Source organism: Sycon ciliatum, chromosome 7 (genome assembly GCF_964019385.1).
Source record: "Sycon ciliatum chromosome 7, ocSycCili1.1, whole genome shotgun sequence".
Classification (NCBI taxonomy): Eukaryota; Metazoa; Porifera; class Calcarea; order Leucosolenida; family Sycettidae; genus Sycon; species Sycon ciliatum.
The window spans coordinates 14,479,214-14,496,270 of NC_088649.1; the positions used below are offsets into that span (position 1 = coordinate 14,479,214).

The 17,057-nt window shown below is 46.2% G+C and overlaps 2 long non-coding RNA genes across 2 annotated transcripts; one reads left to right on the forward strand and one right to left on the reverse strand.

Annotated features, from left to right (window-relative positions):
• Positions 1-544: 544 nt before the first annotated feature.
• Positions 545-2,502, forward strand: LOC135821927 (uncharacterized). The gene is made up of 3 exons (XR_010554422.1): positions 545-940; positions 1,491-1,663; positions 2,100-2,502. It is a non-coding gene; the product is annotated as an uncharacterized LOC135821927 (long non-coding RNA).
• Positions 2,503-13,435: 10,933 nt separating this feature from the next.
• Positions 13,436-14,349, reverse strand: LOC135820603 (uncharacterized). The gene is made up of 4 exons (XR_010554134.1): positions 14,255-14,349; positions 14,029-14,169; positions 13,814-13,885; positions 13,436-13,476 (listed from the first exon to the last, which is right to left on the reverse strand). It is a non-coding gene; the product is annotated as an uncharacterized LOC135820603 (long non-coding RNA).
• Positions 14,350-17,057: the final 2,708 nt, after the last annotated feature.

The following is a 17,057-nucleotide window of genomic DNA, read 5'->3' on the forward strand; positions in this document are numbered from 1 at the left end:
TGATTGCGTGTTCCAGCGGTTCAAGCAAGGATGGCGGGATGGAGGAGGTCCGGCAGAGGAAGGACCACTTGTTTTGCAGGCCCTGTGTGAAGGCGGAGTAGGCGGCCTGTGGCTGCGATGCACCGATGGTCGTGAGCTGCGCAACTTCCTCACACCAGGTGGCGACCTTGGACTGGACAAATTGTTCTATAAACTCATCCGTGCCCAAAGGTGCACCAAGGTGGCGGCAACCATCACACGTGACCTGCACACCGGTCCCCTCGAACATCTCGATAGCAGCTGCGTACCTGGAGGGCTTGACCAGGAGGAGTGACTTCTGGGCATTGCAGTGGTAGCCATACCCAGGACCTTGGCTGACGAGATTGTCCCACCATTGGCGAACAGGCGTTAGCTTGCCACCGGCTGCAGCATCGTCCGCAGGGTAGCTGTGTTTTCGACACACCGGAGATGAGTTGAGTTTTTTGCAGCTCCGGGCTTTTGAGCAGATCTTCGATTTAGTCCGGGATCCGGATTCTGAGAAATCAATTTTTCGCAGTTGGTGTGCCACTTTGGAAGGAGGATTTGGGCATGGTCCAGTTAGATAGGGAAGGGGTTTGGTAGCATGGATTCACTTGTCGGACTCCTGAAAGCTGTGCCATAAGCTTGCTACGAGGGGGTTTTCATGCCAATTTCTCCTCGCCGATTTCAAGATCTTCGTGCACCTGAGCATTGATTGGGCACGCTCACATGAAGCATTTTACGCGCAGTGAGGGAAATGCATCAGTATAGTACAGTATTTTTGAATTATTTCAAAAAACGTTGTCAACACTAGTAATAGCACTCGACTCGTCTCGAATCGATTGAAGGATTACTTATTAGTGGTGTCGAGTCTGAAGCCCGAGCCAATGCTGTAGTTGCTGAAGCCCCATCCTATGGAATACTACCAACTCCCCGGCACAAGGTGAGCCAGTATTTTGTCTTGAATCACGAACTTGAAAAATAAATTTCCCAAAAAAGAAGACACATTGTGAGTTTGATATCAATATTCAATGTTCAATAACAATGCACTTCTGTGTTGGTACACTGATTCTGGTATCCAATGAAAAGAACAAAATAACGTGTCAGTTTATGTCCTCGCTGCATCTCTCTCAAGAAATATTTCTCAAGAAATATTCGTTCAGTTCATCACTTGAATAATTGTCAGTAGATTAATTATCAGTACATGATGATATGTTGCAATGATGCGCACCTCCAGGTAAAATATATTAAAATAGATCATCATGTACTGATAATTAAACTTCTGACAACAACAAAAAGTAATACAATAGTATCTCACACACACAATGTTTATCAATATACAAAAGGAATATGCTGCAATGATTCGCGCATCCTGGTAAAATAGTTAAAAGTACCGTAAAATCCCGCCAGAGCGCCCCGTCTCTCCCATCCGCCCCTCCCTGACTTCTTGTCAGGGACGTGATTGATTGTATCCTCGTATGACTTTGTTGCAGTCTGTGATGCCGTACTGCACTGCAGACGCGTGCTCGACCCCGTTGGAAATGTACGCAACAGTGCCCACCCTCCTGACCAGGGATCGCACAAACCCTGCGTTTTGTCGGGTCTGTTCGACTCCTGGCTCTTGACCTTTGGTCGGTGTACGAGATGCACGAACAGTTTTCGTAGGGTGAGTACTTTTTCATGTAGCACTGAATGCGGCAAGCAGGACTCGCCCATCTGCCCCTCCCCACCTGAAGCGGAGGAGGTAGGGGCGCTCTGGCGGGATTTTACGGTAGTACAATTTTACACTGTATATTACACAAACTGTTTCTCAATATGATGATATGCTGCAATGATGCCGTGCACGTGCGCACATCCAGCCCACAGTGTCTGTGTAGCACTGTCCGTGCATGGAAAAACGGTCGTAGGTGGTCGGTAAAACGAGAGGTCGCTTACACCAGGTTTTACTGTAGTACAATAGTACACACAATGTTTATCCATATACAAAATCTAGGAATATTGCCACATGGCATGTATGTTAGTTGTAGAGCCTTGCTGTCACTGTTAGTTTTCTAACTTGATTCATTCTTGTATGTCTAATTTCTCCCTTTACAATATGGCAGCTGCGCAAGGAATTCAAACTGACGCACTGTCACTATCAACGTTATCATTGCTGAGATCATCACTCGTACATGCAGCTGATCCATCACTATCGGACACACGAGTCGTCACAATCTGAGTTTGGCTGGGCATGATTGGACTCAGTTTCCAGTTGCGATACGTCACCGGACGTACTTTGCTGTGGTGGTTGCTCTGGCCTACTGTTGAGCGGACTTGCGCATGTACCTTCGCAGCGGCAGATGTCAGTGCACGCAAGAGATGACTTCTTGCATGAGCAGCGTTGAGTGTCACACACTCCTCGGCACCCGCAGCTGATGAGGCTCTGAAGTTCTTTTGGCACTGCCTGCTGTTCTGTCCAATTCACAGCAACTCTGCCTGAAGGAAGAAACAAACATTGTCACAGACAGTTAAGGGGGCACATCACCCAAAAATTTCATATGGCATTCAATTGACCGTAACTTTGGTGTTTCTCAGTGGATTTGAGTGAAATTTTGACCACACACTCCTGCCACTATGCTGGCCCTCAGGACATGATTTACAAGTTCTTGCGTCTCACTGACAGGCTTTCCAGGCCGGAAAAACTCAAATTTCCGGCATAGTGCTACGGTGTGCGAGCCACCCAGGAGCCAAACAAATGCATTTACATTTTTTTCACATTTTCGTGCCCATTCTGTCCGTGCGCGGGACCCAAACCTAAAACAAGTCCAGAAGCAGCCATGGGTGGTGGGGTAGGGCCCCTCAACGTGGCCCTGGAATCTGTCACAACGGAACGAGTGGGCGTTCTTTCACGGACTCCCACAGACCCAAGGCAATTTTTGAATTTTTTTAGGTTTGGCACGTGCTACGAGGTCGTACCTTTGATACAACATCCAGTGCTGGGACCTCCACAGCAAGCCATTTCCACAGCGCTGCAAACCAAATCCAGGATGCCCTCAGAAACCGGCAAAGACTGCCACTCACGTTTCACTACTGCCTAGTACTGAATCCTACCTGACTTCTTGACACGACTCAAACTTGCCAAAGTCACTAAATCAACGTCAACTACAATAATCAAGCCACATATCTGCAACGTCACGAGGGTGCTGGCAAAAGTCCTGCTGCACGTGGTTTTTTAACGTGATTTTTTGGACTTTTTTGGACTTGGGGCAAAATTCTGCACACTTTCGCGTGTTTCCATAATACGACAAGTTGCGCACGGTCTGCTCACATTCAAATACAGTGCTGCCAACAAATGACAGCATGCAACAAAAAAATCTTTCCTTGCAAGGGCACATTTTCGGCCATAACTCTTGAACGGCTGGTCAGATAGGGACACAGTTTTCAGAGAATTTGCAGCTATTCATGCTCTTTCAACTGACGTAGCACTCAATATGAATTTACAAATTCGATTTTTCAGCGAATTTTTGGGTGATGTGCCCCCTTAATTTATTCATCGCGTATATTTTTGCAGTAGACAGTCATAGATATCTGGTTAAATGGGAAGGGCAGCACTGTATCCTTTATCCTTTTATCTGCTAATTACAATTCTTTCAACCTTGCAGTATGTTTCTCAATATCCGCAGACTCCACTGTAGCCTTTGTAGACGCGTACCATACCATAATAATTACACAAGTGTAAATTTCCTCACGCATAACTTGATCCAAAGTTGGGTACATTATCGGTGCTAATTATTTATCGGAACAACTTACCGTCGCTGTCTTGAATCCATCCTCTGCCGATGGGCGTAGGCACATCGGGCTTCGGTTGCAAAGCCAGTCGCCACACAGTAGCCTGGTAATTAGCGCGTGCTGTGTGGACATTATGTAGCTCTAACACATCTCCAGTGCGTAAGCCAACAGCCTTCCAGCTCGGAAGGTACCATAACCTTGAACCTTCCAAGCTGGAAGGTCCAATCAGTGGACAGATCACCATTTTAACCAATTTCTGACTTTGGTCTGGACGGAAAATAGTGGGGGAGATAATTGGAGAAAGCTCAAAATCAACCAATCGAAAAAGCCAAGAAAGAACTTCGTACCACAAATACAAAAGAAAAAAAACTTCCTATCGGGAAGTAGTAAAATACCTACTACACAGTGTATTCTACCTCACGGAATACCACGGCATGCCATTTCCATCCCCCAGAGGCCCTCGCCACCGGAATGGCCACGGCGCGGTACAGAAGGAGCCACGGAATGAACTCGCGCCAAAACTGCCCCTCACGTGAGCAAATCATCATGGGTAGTACTCACGGCACGCACGTCGAGGCATAACCCCCCCCGACGACATAACGGTATCGTAGTGGAAATCTGCCCTTATCCAGGGTCATTTGACTGGAAATAGCGTCCCTTGGTCCTGGTTTTAGTGGTCTTTTAAGGCAGGTGGTCACCTCATCGGAGCGGTCGCCTTGACAGGATTCACTGCAGTATTTGCGGGGTCCGCATCAGCACCGCTTGAATGTTCAGAAACGCACGTTACTACACTGTTTTGTCAAGCACAGTGCATCCTCCGCCTTCGTCAACCAGGGAGTCGTCAAATACCGTATTTGGCGACTCCCTGCTGTCAACCAAACAATGCTTGTTATTTAAATATACAGTCATGTACATGTACATATGTGTATGCCGCAGCCAGACTAGTCCGATTCATGGTTGCCCACTGTCCCATCCAGACATGCAGACGCCTGGTACCTGGGTACCATCACCGGTAGGTGAACGAGATCAAATTGATGTGCGAAGTTTTTTCATCGTCAATCACAACTCTACCTATGATTTTATGATTGAGGAAAAAGGAAAATGGAACCAGGAAACATTCATTGGTTTGGGGGTAAAGATGCAAACGGGAAGAGTATGAAGAAAAAATCGACTGTCACCACCAGGACTCGAACCAGGGACCTTCGCTTGAGGCCAGAGATGCTCTGGCCACTGAGCTTTGCTGTAGATGTCATCAACAGTACATACTAGAACCGCGACAGAATTTCAAGTTGACGTCATTATTTTATGATGCAATGCTCCAATGCTCCTTGCACCAGTGGTTTACAACAGTTGTACCGGTGTCAACGATTCACGCGCGTTTTTCTTTGCACTAATTTGTACAGGATCAGATGGGTTTTGGTCCACCACAGGTTCCGGATTCGTCTGATAATATGTGATAATCCGTGTACGCATTGCATCATAAAATGACGTCAGCTTGAAATTCTGCCCGGACAGCACCCATATTTCGAGCTGCACACTCTTGGGGGGGGGTATGTACTCTTGCTGTTATCCAAGCAGAGACCGTTCAACATTTTCTTCAGACTTTGAAACCGGAAACAGTAACAATCAATGGTAGGGGACGCGTGAGCTGGCCGTGCCAGTGGGGCAAATCAAGCGCAGCCGACAGACTAGACGGTGTCCGCATGTGTACATGTACCGGCACGTGACTGACATGCACTGTTCTGTGCGCAATCTCTTCAGGGCCGGCCATGCTGCCGACGATGAACACGACCATGCTGAAAGGCTGCGGCACCGCGAAGCAGCTGCAAAGGTGCGGCTCCACCATGGGAGAGCAGAGCTGCAACGCCACCCTTAGCAACACTACCGGCACGGCCAACACCACCCTCTGCGCCATCTGCTGCAAGGAAAACAACTGCAACGCGCTGGCTGCCCGCAACTCTGCTGCCTCGTACATCGCCGCCACCTCCATGCCACTCTTCGTCTTCGTTACCTTGGTAAACACGGCGTTGTTGGGGTTGTGATGACGGTTACTATTGGTTACAGTGAAAATGGGACTGCGATATCAGTTGCACAGAGCAACACATATTTTGGAATTTTTTGATTTTTCCACCAAGCTTGTTATACTCATTAATGCATGTTTCTGTTTTCGCTGGGCTGTTTACAATTCTAATTTTGGGCCTGTCCTTCAAATTGCCCGTCACACGATCAGAAGGTTTTGACCTGTAGCGGCTGTAGGTCTCTCTTGAGACCACCGCTGATGTATCGCTTACCACAAATGGTTAAACAGCTCATTCACTTGAACCTCACCAAATGCCTGCACCGAGTATGGATGTAAAATGTACACAATGTAATGTAAATGCACATGTTCACGCCTCCTCACATTTAGTAGCATGCCGTAATGATTTTATATAACAATCATCTGTTGTCATTGGCCTTTCGTGGTTTGGAGTGACATGCAGCATGATGCTGACACACACCATTAATTTTTACCATTGGACCATTTGACGCCCATAACCGGAGGCGATGATAGCGATGCTACAGCAGAAGCCATAGCAGCTTGTGCTGGGATTGCACCATTCAACAGCTTGCAAGGCTGAAGAATTGACCGCCACTATTCAGCCTGGTCTACACCACACAGCTATGAAGTGGCTTTTTCTGGCCAGTGAATCACTAATAATTATTTTTGATCTTTTTCATTTTTTCATTTTTTTTCCGCACACACATCACACCATATACTCCGGCATGCACTGGCTGTTGGTAACCACCCAGGAGAATGAAAGAAAAGTCAGAAGGAGTCCTAGAAAGATAAGAAAGATGTGTGTGACCATAGCCGTCGGGAATCGAACGCGCAACCTATCGATTAAAAATCGCTGCACATACACCACTGCACCATATGGGAAACACACATGCACACACATGCACACACTCACATGCACGCATGCGAGCCCACACACATGCAAACACACACTTGTACTTGTTGCTCACTGCCAAAACTGGTCAAGTGGGTCTCCTCGGGAGAGGGGAGAGAGACTCAAAAAGAATCTTGGAAAGATGACTCAATTGGCTATTGAACCGCCCAACGGCCAACACCCCCTGAAATCCCCAAACTGTGTGACTCTGTTGTAGACTTGAAAATGTTCCCACTTTTGGGCTCACCACACCTCAGTAAGTGGGTGAGGACAAGGTGCAGACAAAGGATTGACGGCATCAGGGTATCCGTCCCGGATCCAACTGCAGTTACCCCTGCCCCCAGTGATGGTAATACTACTAGTGTGGGTGGCTAAATCAGAGTGGATCTGATACAAGCTTCACTAGCACCATGATTACACAAGAGTTAATCTAGCCAGAAGCAGTCCATGGTTAACACGTATGTATACTTCAAATAGAAAGTATATGAACCCTGGAACCAACAAAGGTGGCAGGTACAATATCACACCTTCAAGTAGCCGAGCCCGTTGGCAACAGACCCAACAAAATCAGGCATAAGTGTACCCACCAACGGAACTAGCTGGCACGCACACACACACACGCACACACACACACACACACACACACACACACACACACACACACACACACACACACACACACACACACACACACACACACACACACACACTACCACACACACACATACACACATATACACACACACACACACACACACACACACACACTACCACACACACATATACATATACGCACACACACACACACACGCACACACATTGACGTGCACGCGTACATCCACGATGTCTTGTGATGATCAATGCGCAGCCTATCTGTCTTGTAGCATTTACAGTCGACTCCACTTGTAACGAACTCGCATATAGCGAATTTCGTGATATAACGAACACTAATCCATGTCCCTGATTGAACCCACACAATATTGACCCTGTATAGCGAAACGTTTTCGTTTATAACAAACCAAATCTTGTAGGGCCGCATGTACACCAAGTGCATCCACACTGTCATGGACTACTTGCCAGTCATGACTTACCGCTCGTATAGTCTGTCCCTGCGGGAGTTTGCGGAAAAACTCTCGAAAACTTGCGCAAGAAATTGCGGCAGAAAACAACAAAAAATGCGACGAAAAGTGCGGAATGATGCAGAACTTGCAAGGAATTCGCGGAATTATTTACAGAAAATTGCGGATTTGGGCCAAATCACGAAATTTATTGCATCATATATCTACTCGGGAGTAGTACGAGTCGTACTGTGCAAATAACCTACAGGATCATGGAAAGCACTGTGTGAAAAGTGCAGAAAAAGTGAGATATAGTGCAGAAAACAACCAAAAAACGCGGGAAATCGCGGGTTTGGGCGAAAATCGCGAAATTTCTTGCATCCGTGGAATCGCGATTTCCTGGAGGGACAGTATAGTGTGAGTCCATGTCTGTTATAACGAACTTCGGCTATAAAGAACTACTTCTCCTGCACAATGGTGTTCGTTATATCAGGAGTCGATCTTACAATGCAATGAATGCATGCTAAGTTGAATCTACTGCTCCGAGTGGAAAAGGAGCTCACGCACTGAAAGCAGCAATGCCCACTGAAAGCCAGATGAAAGGAAATCTTAACATGGGGTTGAAACACATCATCAATCTCCGAGACTCAACAGAGGATGACTCAGCAACAACAAAGGAGTATGTTGACAGAAAGGATGGAAAGGTGAAAGTCAAAAAATTGAAGAATATCATCCCGAGCTCATCAACCACTCCACCAGAAGCCACACTTCATGTCTTTCCTATTAAATTTTACAAAAGTCCAACCAACAAACTGATTGTCATTGAGGATCTCTTCATAGTCGGTCAAGAAACAAGTGGTAGCAGAAGACGTTTTCAAGTATCCTATCGAGATGTGTTGGGAGAAAAAGCGGTAATCCGATACATTACTGAACATGATATAACAACGGCATATCTGACCTTCATCAACAACACATTGACATTACCAACTGTGAGTGGATACGATCTCATTGATGAATGGGAGCTGGTTTATCATGAGTACTGAAAATCTTCACTATATGTAGATAAAAATGGAAATACCTCATTTGTTAATACTGTTGACCATGCTACCATTTACTCTTGGTTGTACTCGTGATCCGTTGGATAAGGATGGACTCTGCTTGACAACGAAACCTCCTACTGTCATCCAAAGTGAAAGACCAACTCCGGTTGACATCCCTAGTGAAACATCACCACCAACAGACCATATCACTACACAACCCCCTTACGATCAGACGAAACCAGTAAACGGGGATAACCGTCATTTGACAGACCCCAATCTTTATCTTTTATCTCTGATTGTTATTCCAATAGTTGGTGCTGTTGTATATATCATAAAACGTTCCAGCTGTTCGATGAGTGTTGACCCTGAAAATGATCCAAGAAATTTACAACATCAACATAGGTTAGAATTTGATCCGATACCATTATCAGATATGCTAGGTGTGAACAATCTACCAAAATCACCTTCAACCTTTGATGTAACTGGTATAGTCTGATGGGGAGAAAGAAAACGGTTTATGATAGAGTAAAAAATGTTGAAACTGAAAATGATATCTGTTCTCTTAGAAATTATCATGTTGTGTAGTGTTTCACATTCCTTTCCAACTCCTGGGAATATATGTTGGGTAGTGGGTGATCATATAGCCTGTGTTCCTTCTCAACCACTTTTTCCTCCTGATAATGTACCAGTAGCATCGGTAGCACCGCTAACAACGGGAAAGCCAACAACAAGGTTAATACCAACAACGGTAGCTCCAACAACATCGGGAACTACGCTAACAACATCGGGAATTACACCGGGAACATCGGGAATTACATCGGGAATTACATCGGGAACATCGGGAATTACATCGGGAACATCGGGAATTACACCGGGAACATCGGGAATTACATCGGGAATTACATCGGGAACATCGGGAACATCGGGAATTACATCGGGAATACCGACAACATCAATCCCAACGTCAACATCGGGAACATCGGGAAATACATCGGGAAAATCAAACAACTTGATATACCTCCTTTTCCTTCTTCTTCTCATCCCCATTACTGCTGGTATATTTCACAGACAAATAAAAAAATTATCATAGAAAGAAGGATGAGGACCTTCACACTTTCGAAAACACCCACCTCATGTAAAGATGATCAGGTGAAAAATATGACTTTCATACCCACAAAAGAAACCCTTGCTAAGGTGAGAGCAACACTCAACTCAGGATGGAGACCACCGATTATAAAAAAAGATGATGAAAAACAAAAAAAGATATATGAGGAAATGATCAATCCCTTAGCAAAACTAAAACAGGAAACAGTTGAGTATGCTGAGGTGAGAGCTAGAGCAGCACTCAACTCAGGATGGAGACCACCGATTATAAAAAAAGATGAAGAAAAACAAGAAAAGATATATGTGGAATTGTTCCATTCCTTAACAAAACTAAAACAGGGGGCAGTTGAGTATGATGAAAAGATAGATGAGGAAATGATCAATCCCTTAGCAAAACTAAAACAGGAAACAGTTGAGTATGTTGAAAAGATAGCACGAGAGTATGAAGATGGGAAATATATTGTTGATGATGATGAGATGGGGAATAGGTATGAGTTACCGATTGATGGTGGTGAATCCTCATCCATAGCTGAACCACCCAAAGTTGGCTCAGAAACCAACCCCACATCAGTCCTCGAAGTGAGCCAAGATGGGGTAAGTGAAAAAGCTGAAGTTGGCTCACTTCCGATTTTCTCGGAGACAGCAAGTTGACTCACTTTTCTGGAACTGGGTTGAGCCAACATGGGATCAGTGTTTGGAGTTGTAAAATTAGTACTTGGAGGTGTAAAATTAGTACTTGGAGTTGTAATATTAGTACTTGGGTGTCTATCCTTTAGTATAGTAGTATAGGGGGAGGGGGAGACTTTCGAGAGCGGCCCCGAAGGGCCGATCGAGAAAGTCGATTTTGGCTCACCTGGAAGGTGAGCCAGAACCCCCTCCTCCTATACTACTTCCACCTAACTCTGCGCGGACATAGCTGGACTCAGTTGTACAGGGATGGGCAAAAAGGTGTGCAAAACGACTTTTTGTGAAAAGATGGACCCCGGAAAAGTAGTTTTGAGCGAAAAAAATTACTGCTTCCTCGGAAACCGACGGGGGACTCTCCCCCCCCCCCCTTGGGCCGGAAATTAAATCCCGGTATAAGGATCACCCGCACAATGTACATGCCAAGTGCCCCCCCCCCCCCCCCCGGGCTCCGATCCCTAATCCGGTGTGACCCTTAACCGGGTTCTACTCTACCATGTAAACGACCGTCGCAAGAGAAGCATGCAAATCTGCAAATGCACTGGATGTGCACCCACAGATTTTCTCTTTATACTTATAGCAACGATAGCGGATCTTAGGGTGCGTTCTTATAGACCTTATCAAGAGTCCATAACCCCCCAGAGTGTGCAACTCCAGGTTGGGGTCTGGCGCAACGAAATCCAAACTTTGCGTCATCCGGTCCATAGTCAAGCATGGGCGGATGGGGCCATGTGCTTATCTGGTACATCCGCTACTCACTACATGACGTATGAAGTTTGGATTTCGTTGCGGCACTGATTTGTGCTGAGAAGGATCACGAGTTGCACACTCTGGGGGGTTATGGACTCTTGACCTTATATATAGTCTCCAGCTTCTAGGAGAAGAAGAAAAAGAGAAGTCGAAGAAACTGGGATTACTCAAGAACGGGTCTCGATCAATTCGGAGATATTTTGCACATGTCAAGCAAAATGAAGCGCCAAAGGGGCCGCGATCTTGAGTGATGAATGTAGTAATGCACGTGTGCGTATGCGAAAAGGGAAATGCGTGCACTCATGATGAACACGTGGCTTTTAGTCGTAGTTCGCATGCGCTGATCCCAAACCGCGGGAATCTTCAAGTTTCAACCACCTCTGAAGCTTGGAGAGCTTTGGAGAGCCTCCTAAAAGTCGGAGAGGATATAAGAACAGCTGTCGAACTTTTCGGAGAGTCTCCAACTTTTCCGAGAGGATTTAAGAACGCACCCTGATTCTGATTGAAACAGATCAAGACAAGCGCCAGTTAAGAACACCAATGCAGACCTGGTCTACACCACACGGAGTACATCGGCCCGGAATAGAATGGCCAAGACAGTTACCTATGCACACCCTACACTTGCACACACACACACACACCTCAGACCTGCCCATCGCGGAAGCGATGATAGCGAACAGCTATGCTAGACATAGCAACTTGTGCTGGGATTACGCCATTCAAGCTTGCAAGGCTGATGAATTAACCGCCACACACGCACATGCACACACACCCGTGCACACACACACATACAGAGGGCCTTGTGATTCCTGGCATTCAATTCCAAAGACATCCACTAGCTACATTCGTTAGAAACTATACCGAATACACAGCAAGCCTGGAAAACTGACATATCAGAATATCTGACCCGGTAGTCTGGCGGGCAATACATAATCAACATAATCTTTGACCTTAGAAAATCCAAGGAGTGTGAATGTCACCAAAAATAGGAAATCCAGTAAGAAAATAGGAAAAAAAGAGAGTGAAGAGCGAAAATATTACCAAGCGTGACACGGCGAGGACAACAGCATTCTCCTGAAACAATTTGGAAGATCATGAACCGGCCTGTTAAAATACATGATTGTAGTGGTAGCATTCCACCAACAGTCTACAAGGACTGCAAGTAGTAAGTGCGGGGCGGGTTCTGGCCCACTTTTTGACCTTTGACCTTTGGGCCAAATAAGGCACACTGTGTCGGTCGTGCTTGGTCTGGCCCCGGGACCCCCCAGAGTTTGACCTTTGACCCCTGGCATGCCATAAATGTGCCATAAAGGTTCTTTTCCGTGGCGAACGTGCACTTGTGCACGTTCGGTGCATTCGCACCGGGGAGTAGTAAAATACGTACTATTCCCTGATTCGCACGACATAGATGTGCATTGCATGCAGCGAATGACATATTGCGCATGCGCGCATACGCACGCGGAGCATGTGACTTTCAGTGGCCCTGCGGAAAAGACGCAGTGCAACACAAGGTGTACTAGTAGTACATGTGTCATTATACTACTCCCTGATTCGCACTTCGTAGATGTGCAGCAAACAAGTGAGTTCACGTGCCATGCACTCGTTGAGCTCCAAGATCAGAATTCGGCTCAACATAGTACTTGAAGTCACCGCTCCCATTACGTCATGTACATTTACATACACCCTGTTGAAGCACTGAAGCATCGGTTTTCGGGGAATTCAACATGCGAATTTTTGAAAATTCGGCGAAAAGATGGGTAATTTCTTCAAAACCACTGTTTTTCGGCGAATTTTTCGCCCGGCCGATTAGGGAAATGCCTACTGTCCATGCAGGTCCATTAGATGCAAATTTCTATTTTGATCAGGATACAGTTAGAATCAACCGGCTACGCCCGGAGTATCATGCATTAAAACAATAATTATTATTGAAGGGGTGTCACAGTGAAGCAGTGTTGCTACGCACCGCAAATCCCCTCTGCACTGCATCGAATCTATACTGGAGAATCCAGAGTGACCAGCAAAGAGTCACAACCCGCGGGTATCCAGTCACACTCAGGCATATCCACCATTCCCCACATATTCACTGTAACAAAACACAATACTGTTTACTATAATGCACTTTTATTTAAATGGACTTGGATGAGTCTGTAGAAGAGAACACAATGCACGCACACGCACGCATGCGCGGACACACACACACACACACACACACACACACGCGCGCGCACACACATCTAGGTTATAGTGCTATACACGTATCTAGGATTTAGGAAGCACGAGAATATGTCGAAGCACCCACACATATCCCTTCATGCAGTGTACTTCAGTAGCCCAACACATTACGACCGCTATAGCACAGGACCATCACAAAACACATTACGACTGCTATAGCACAGGACCATCACAAAACACTACACACTGTTACTACACTGCATACACAGTTACTACACTACGCCTGTTAGTAGCTGTTACAAGTACTTACAAATAATTTTGAAAACAAATGGCACATCCCGAAGACGGCAGCTAGCTCCAGACCTTCATACATCATCATCATCTGTAAAACCAAGCATGAGCGCACACAAACACTATTAGTGTCACGAATACGGAAGCAGGGTAAGACAAGAGGATACGAAACAAGTAAGTATCGCTATAACGAGGGGGATAAGTATACATGTAGACAGAGCAGTGCTTACTTACAGGGTCCGGATACGCTCCATGGCGTCCCGGTAGTCGGACTGCAACAGCAGCCCGACTTGCCGGCCCTCCCAGTAACGGGCTCGATGGGCCGCACCCGCCAGGTGTGCGGCCACGGCCTGGCCTCCCACCAGCCTTTCTCCACTGTAAAAACGAAAGAAACCGCAGAAAGCACAGTGTCATAGAGCTCTTTTGTTGGGGGAGAGAGCTAGGAGTACTGCACACTTACCATTTGTCACAATATATTATAAGAAAGAGGCGGCGCTTGACGCACCGCCTCAGGTGCTGAAACAGGGGTATAACCCCTGTAAGTTCCACACCGCAGTGACATGTGAAAGCCATACTGTAATGATACTGAAGTGAAGGTGTGAACCGCAAAGCAAGGCATTTACCTTCTTCCTGTCGAATTCGCTCTCCAGCTGCATAACGACATCATCCGCTAAAATCCAATCATACCAAGTAATGCAAAGGTCATCAGTTGACCTTTTGGACTTTTCAACTCTTATCCAAAACCACCAAGAGGAAAAAAAACCAGGATAATAATAATAATCTTTATTTCAGGATTACCCAAAGGCTAACGCCTATCTGGGGATGAAGAAGACGTCAGTTGTAGAAGCGTTTGTGGAGGAGTTGTTACATTATTCTCAGTAAATAGATATGGCTGATACATTCGGTGTAGACTTGGACGACCGGTCGTGGTCTCTCACCACGGGTCCTTTACTAATAGAAAGACGGACGCCAATAAGAACTGTTGTGGAGTTGGCAGATCAAAACGCGCAGCAAGAAATTTGGCACGTCGATGGTAGACTCCATCGGGAGGACGGACCAGCTCTTGTTGATAGTAGGGGAGTGTGCGCCTGGTGCTATGGAGGTCGCCTTCATCGCGTTAATGAACCTGCTTGGATAGGACGGGGTAGCATCGAGTACTACCTCAACGGCGTCTAGAGCCGGCGGTCCTGCAGTCAGTTATTGTGACGCCACATGCTGTATTCTACGGTGGTATCACCACGGAAGGCTCCACAGGGAGAATGCGCCAGCGGTGATACGCAGGGAAGGTAACAATCGTGTACGGGAGTGGTACCGATACAACCTTCGGCATAGGGAAGATGGACCTGCTTTCATCTCTCAGGAGGAGGAGGGTATCTATCAGTGGTACCTCAACGGGGTGTATTACGGTAGCCACCATCAAGACCAGGCAATACACCCCATGGAGCTGCAGTACATCAATGTAGTGCCTACTAAGGTAGACTCGTCAGCAATAAGTCACGAGCCCATCTGTGTGATTTGTCAGGATACCCTGGACCGTCCTCTATCCAAGTTGGAGCGCGGTCATGAATTTCACTTCCACTGTATCAAGGAGTGGATCAGTTCTGCCCCTAAGCCCTACTTGCCCAACCTGCCGCTACTCCATGACTGCTGAGAACTTGGTTGAGTTCTTGTAGTAATACATGACACAGTTGCATGTAGGCGACTACGAATGACCAGTCATGTGCTACTGATGGACACGAACACGCCACCCTAAATAGCCATGAGCGGCTATTTGGGCAAGGGCAACAAAGCACCTCGTGGGCGGCCAAGGTTGACACTAGCCACAAGTCTGGTCGCTCAGTTGAATAAGCTGGGTGTGCCCATGAAGACCATGGAAGCCCTTTCCAGGTGCCGGCAACAAGCAGAGGACAAGACAGACTGGAAGAAACTGTGCAGCTCGACACTCGAGGACAAATCAGTATCAACAGCTTCTACACCTTGCTGATGATGCTCACAAGACAGAAGTGGGAAAAACCACTGAATTTCTTTATTTAGTGCTCAACTACGCGAAATGTGTTATTATTATTATTATACATGTTCAATTGTACACAGTCTGGCTGACTGCCATTCTCTACCACACATTACCGGACACTGTTGTGGTTGTCGTCGCTATCGTCGTCGTTGTTGATGTTGTTGTTGGTTGTTCTCGTCGTTATCGTCGTCGTTGTTGATGTTGTTGTTGGCTGTTGCTGTCGGTTGTTGTCGGTTGTTGTCGTTTGCTGTTGGTTGTTGTTGGTTATTGTCGGTTGTTGTCGGTTGTTGTTGGTTGTTGTTGGTTGTTGTTGGTTGTTGTTGGTTGTTGTTGAGTGTTGTTGTTGGTTGTTGTTGATTGTTGTCGGTTGTTGGGTGTTGTTGTCGGTTGTTGGGTGTTGTTGTTGGCTGTTGGGTGTTGTTGTTGTCGGTTGTTGGGTGCTGTTGTTGGTTGTTGTTGGTTGTTGTTGGTTGTTGCCGGATGTTGTCAGTTGTTGTTGGTTGTTGTTGGTTGTTGTTGTCGGTTGTTGTCGGTTGTTGTCGGTTGTTGTTGGTTGCTGTTGGTTGTTGTTGGTTGTTGTTGGTTGTTGTTGAGTGTTGTTGTTGGTTGTTGTTGATTGTTGTCGGTTGTTGGGTGTTTTTGTCGGTTGTTGGGTGTTGTTGTTGGTTGTTGGGTGTTGTTGTTGTCGGTTGTTGGGTGTTGTTGTTGGTTGTTGTTGGTTGTTGTTGGTTGTGCCGGATGTTGTCGGTTGTTGTTGGTTGTTGTTGTCGGTTGTTGTCGGTTGTTGTCGATTGTTGTTGGTTGTTGTTGGTTGTTGTTGGTTGTTGTTGGTTGTTGTTGGCTGTTGTTGGTTGTTGTTGTCGGTTGTTGTTGGTTGTTGTTGGTAGTTGTTGTCGGTTGCTGTCGGTTGTTGTCGGTTGTTGTCGGTTGTTGTTGTTTGTTGTTGGTTGTTGTTGGTTGTTGTTGGTTGTTGTTGGCTGTTGTTGTTTGTTGTTGGTTGTTGTTGTCGGTTGTTGTCGGTTGTTGGGTGTTGTTGTTGGTTATTGTCGGTTGTTGTCGGTTGTTGTCGGTTGTTGTCGGTTGTTGTGTTTTAACCCTTTGCGGTGCATCAGTCATTAACGACTGATATTGTGTACATACCGTAAAACTGTCGTAACTCCATCGATTTTAGTCCTGTTGCAAATATCGAAATATGTAGATTAATCGTTATTTTGTTCATTATCCAGGAGGATGTTGCTATGATTCAGTACCA